Source organism: Stegostoma tigrinum, chromosome 31 (assembly GCF_030684315.1).
Source record: "Stegostoma tigrinum isolate sSteTig4 chromosome 31, sSteTig4.hap1, whole genome shotgun sequence".
Taxonomy (NCBI): domain Eukaryota; kingdom Metazoa; phylum Chordata; class Chondrichthyes; order Orectolobiformes; family Stegostomatidae; genus Stegostoma; species Stegostoma tigrinum.
In genome coordinates, this window is record NC_081384.1 from 38279795 (window position 1) to 38285794 (window position 6000).

Sequence of the window (6000 nt, forward strand, 5' to 3'; positions counted from 1 at the left end):
TGTTACTTCTCATCCCTGTCAATCTGAGTTGACCTTTAATTAATGCTCTTTGTTTTCTACTAGTTATCCAGCCTGTTACTTGTTCTTTAAATCCTTGGAGCTTGTGTTAAGGCATGAGTCTAGAATACCATATCTTAGTTTCGCAGAAGGCATTTTAAAAGAGATATATATATACATCATATCTTCTGCATTATCCTAGTCTACCCTTTATGATACTTCTATAAGAAATTAAATTAATGTTCACTGAATTTCCTTTTGAATTCCATGCTGACTAATATATTTTGGTTCCTAGATATCTTTCTATTGCATATTTAAGTAAAGATTGCTATATCCAGCTACGTTAGGATATGCCGGTGATCTCAGATTTTTGCAATGCCTTCCGAAATTTTTGTTGCAAAGGAAATGTCGAGAATGACAGTCCCACACAGCAAGCGAAACAAAGATTAGGCCGAAGAGGAAGTAGACAGACTGGGAGCAGGAAAGCAATCCGTTTCAGCGAGACTTCAAAGGAGAAGCACTCTAGCAAAGAAAGATACAAAACTGCACATTCAAAAAAGTCAGAGACTGAAAAACATAAAGAAAAAAAGCATGCAAGAAACAAAGGGGAGAGGCATACTACACCAGACAGAGGCAGACCGCACAGGCAGTCTATTCAGGACAGTATGCACAGAGGCAGAACAAGCAGAGAACATAACAGTGAGAAATCCAGTCCCCAAAACGACGCTGCAGCCAACAGAGGGAGAGTAAGCAGACAACAGAGCAAAGAGAGGCTGGGAGGCCAGAAAGACACTGCAGCCAGCAGAGGTGGAGTAACCAGACAGCAGAGCAAAGAGAGGCCAAGTAGTAGAAAAGGGGCTGTAACACATATAGGCAGAGTAAGCAGAGAATCCAGTAAAGAGAGGCTGAATATCCAAAACTACATGGAAGCTAATAGAAAGGGGCCAACCAAAACACACAGCAGGGAGAAGCAAACTGGTCGAAAAGACAGTGTACAACACAGAAGAACAAGCAGATAGCACAGTACTAAGTGACTAAAAGAGAAGGGAAACTTTGCAGCAGAAAGAGCAAGCAGGAGGTACAGCAAAGAGAGACTGAATGAGAGGGAACCACTGCAGCAGCCAAAGACTGAGCCAACAGCTAGGACATTAACGAGAAACTCAGTAAGAGGAAAGGCACTGCGACACAGTAAGGGAGAGAGGCAAATGGCATAGTCGAGACACAGCAGGATGCAGAAGGAGACTGGGTAAAAATACTGTATAGAGTGGCTGAGTGAGAGCAAAGCAGTGCATCACAGAGACCGGAACATCAGTCCAATTTAATGACTTTTTGGGAGTTGGGGTGATCAAGAAGGTAGAACCCACAAGAAGACAAACAATTCTCCAGAAAGATAATTAAAATTAATATAAAGATGAGAAATAAATTGAGTTAAAACAAGAATGTAAATTGCTATCTGTGACAGACCTTTTCTGTGTTGTTTTGAATATTTTGTGCATTTTTATGTTTTGAGTCAGCTGAACTTTTCTCTTGGCAGACCATCCTGCAAGTTGGGCCACTCACAATTCACGAACAATGCTCCCAGCTGATGTGTGTATTTACCCATAATTTCTGTCTTTTTCTCCGCAGAGTTTGGGTTTTCAGTGCAGTTTGTAAGCCACTGGAGGAGGATGGGTGCAGAGGACTCCATACCCCCCCTCACTCCACCCAACAGCCCCATCCACCCCGACAGTTCTCACAACTGAAACTTAATGCATTACTCGAAACATTGTTTAAAAACTTCAGAAATCGCATCCCATGCACCCATGTGATTCCTCCATAGCCATTCATCCAATGTCCACTTTGTACACTCCTCAGATTCTATGCAATGTTGACAGGAAATATTTTACGTTCCCTCAAGTGGTTCCATTCCATTAAAAACCTGCATCAAACATACTGTAATTAATACTGAGAAAAAAAATTCCACAATGGATGACACCAAGATTGGTAGAGTGGTTAATTGCAAGGAAGATGGCTGTACGTTACAGGAAGATGTATATGGGTTGGTCAGATGAACTGACCAGATGATATTTAACCCTGATTAGTGCGAGGTAATACATTTCATAAAAGGAAACAAATTGAGGGAATATTTAATAAGTTGCAGGACACTCGGTAACTTAGAGAAACACTGGGATCTTGGGATAATTATTCATAGATTCCAGAAGTTGGCAGAGCACATGAATAGGATAAAAAGGCATATTGGACACTTGCTTTTGTCAATCATGGCGTAAGAGCAAGAAAGTAATGTTGTAAAGGGCCCCACACCTCAGGAAGGACATACTAGCCCTGGAGCATGTCCAGCGGAGATTCACACGGATGATCCCCGGAATGGTAGGTTTAGCGTATGATGAACGGCTAAGGATCCTGGGATTGTAGTCATTAGAGTTTAGAAGGTTGAGGGGAGATCTAATAGAAACTTACAAGATCATGTATGGTTTAGAAAGGGTGGACGCTAGGAAGTTGTTTCCGTTAGGCAGGGAGACTAGGACCCGTGGGCACAGCCTTAAAATTAGAGGGGGTAAATTTAAAACTGAAATGAGATGACATTTCTTCAGCCAGAGAGTGGTGGGCTTGTGGAATTCATTTCCATGGATTGCAGTGGAGGCCGGGACGTTGGATGCCTTCAAGGCAGAGATCGAAAAATTCTTGATCTCAGAACGAATCAAGGGCTACGGGGAGAATGCAGGGAAGTGGAGTTGAAATGCCCATCAGCCATGATTTAAATGGCTGAGTGGACTTGATGGGCCAAATGGCCTTACTTCCACTCCTATGTCTTATGGTCTAATGGTTGTAGTTGTACACAGCTTTGGGTAGGCCACAGCTGGAGTAGTGTGTGCAATCCTGGACACCTCACTATAAGAACGATATGATAGTCAGCTTTCCTGCTCCTCTGATGCTGCCTGGTCTGCTGTGTTCCTCCAGCTCCACACTGAGTTATAACATTCAAAGATATGGGACAGGTGCAAGAAAATGGGATCTGCATACTTTTAGTGCTGGTGGTGTTGATACAGATTTGATGGGCTGAAGGGCCTTTTCTGAGCTATCTGAATCTATGTGAAGAAATTTTGTAGTGCTTGTAATATATCTAGTGTAATATCAATATGACATTTTCAAGTGACAGATCAGTCCCCTAGGTTGGGGCTTTCAAAACTAGAGGACATTTTTCAAGGTGAGAAGAGAAATATTTAAGAGGGACCCGACGGGCAACTTTTTCTCTGAGGTTGGTTGGTATGTGGAATGAACTGCCAGAGGAAGTGGTAAATGCGGGTACAGTTACAACATTCAAAAGACATTTGAGACAGGTACAGGAATAAGAAAGATTTAGAGGGATCTGGGACTACTACAGACATATGGGATTAGTTTAGTTTGGGAAATCTGGTTGGCATGGACGAACTGCCCCAAAGAGTTTGTTTCCGTGCTGTACGACTACGGCACTCAAATAAATGAACAGCATCCATTATGAATTACACAATTTAACTGTTAAAAATGTAAGTAGTCATGTCATTATAATTATAATAATATAATAATTTCATTATCCCAGTTGCACTGGATCAGTTTTCACACAGCAAAGCTTTACGTGAAATAAAACGGTTAAATTGTAAGCTTTTTGTGGGTCATACTGGACTCAAAACATTAACTCTGTTTCGCTGTCCCCAGATACTGCCGGATCTGTTGAGTTTCTCCAGGATTCTCTGTTGTTTCAGATTTCCAGCATCCATAGCATTTTGCCTTTATTATAACTTCTGAACGGTGTTGCTTGAGATATACTGTAAACCCTCAGCATCCAAGAAATCATGTCATTTCGCCTGTCCACGCCAAACAATAAGTATCAACAAAATTCGGCGTTGCGTGCGTATTCGCGATTTTTAACCTATTTTTAAACTTAATTTTAAAAGAGCTTCGCGCTCGTGAGTTTCATCTTTTGTGGGGGTTCTCAAGAACCCTCACGCATACGGAAGTATGACTAAAAATGTTGGTCGATTATGGGATTCAACCGAAGACGAAATGGACACGATGTCTAGAAAGCGTAACAAAGTGACTCGGCACTGAATAGGGTGGGGAATACGGGTGACGTAAAGCAGAGTGATTAGGGAAAGGAGACTACAATTGAGGAAGGTAGCTGAAAGCCGACAAGAAGCGTTAATAATATTGTTGTGCTATGCTGAGAAAGAAAGGACAGTAAATATTTAATGGCTCCTTTCTCATACTGAGAACTTTAAGAAACTATTATGCAGGATACTTTCCCAGTTAGTTTCACCAGTTATTTCTTCAGGTGGACCCTTACCATTTAAATTATAGTGAGCAGAACTAAGAAATTTAGCAATTGAATGGTGTCACTTATTAATGTGAATTTTCCTGATTTCAAAGACTAAGTTATTATGAAATGTGTAATTTTTATTTGTGAAATTTCAAAAATAGTCAAAATTAGTGCATCAAAGATTTTCATAAGAATATTTAAAAATTAATTTTTGAGTAGTTTATAGAGAAAATCCAAGACACCGTAACTTGGTTGTTAGTTTGTACAGTTACCTGGTGAATAGTTCCATTACAGGCCTGAACATGGAAATTTATATAAGAAAACAAGTTAATACAAAGATGTGACAAGTTGATTTACAACAGTTCAGTTTCAGAGGCTAGATTGTATGCAAATGTAAGGGTTTTAATAAAGTTACCAAAAATCTCTTGTGACATTGCACAGAGGTTCAGGAAGAGCAAGTATTCTTTTTAGAGTAAGCAAGGTTTCATTGTGAGTATATTTCCAATAGGGCACTCTTGTGAAAGTCCTTGTTTCAAAGTCATAGCTCATTTATTTGTATTTTAATGTTATCATTCAGTTGATTAGTGAAGGTTACGGCAATGCAGAGGAGAGTCAGTATGGACCTGGAAATTCTGCATTACAGCCTGACAGAACTGCTAAATTGAGATGTCAACCTTAAGTCAGTAGGATGATCTGACAAATTTCTATGGGCAGCATTCAATATAAATGAAAACATAGGAAATTGTCATGTGTATGGATGTTATATTGTAATATACAAAATAGATCACCTGTGATGTTCATTTAAAGTGCTCCGAAACACCGAAATGTTGACTTCATTCTGTCTCCAGTGTATTCAATATACCTTACCCCGGTCTCTTCTTTCACTAATTTCTCCTTTTTCCACCCATCCCTCCAGCAATCTCTTACTACGCCCTCAACCTTGTGTAACACATATGAGGAAATTCATTACGTGTTATATTTTATTATTATTATTTTGTTTTTATTTATCTTTATTATTCGGTCTCATTTCTCTCCTGGAGAGATGAAGATGTGGACACAAGACTGTAATCTAATCCTTTCTTTGAAGATTATTAATATCATGTCAGCCAGTTTTTGGAGCGGATAGGTGTACAGCAAATAATCCGCTTTACAGCACAGCCTGTGCTACACACTACAGGAAAATGAACTCATTACTAAAACTTTCCCAGGAATTATCCAATAAAAGGAGAATTATTTCTGCAAGTAAACTCAGTGAGTATGGGATAGTTACATAAATACATGTGTCAAATCAATCCAAGCATTCACAGCAGTGAGGTCTCCACATGCAATTTGTGCGGAATTTACTAGTCCTTTTCATTTCTGATTGGGAATAGTCATGTCGCTATATGTGACCTTCAATTAAGTATGGCTACAGAAAGGACAGGGGAACTTCACATAAATGAGGGATAGTAAACAAATGAAAGGTTAGCTTGCAGCCATGAGCTTGGGCAACCTGGAAACAAAAGTCACTAGTAGCAGTACAAGAACAGTCAGTATTCAAGAGGATAGGATTATGGAAGATGGTGATATTGTGGTTATGCTATGGGGCTAGTAATCTAGAGACCCAAATTCTGATGTCATGCATTTGAATCCTATCATCGCAGATGATGAAATTTGAATTCAATAAAAATAATTTAGAATTTAAAGCTAGTCTAAGGGTGACCATGTCA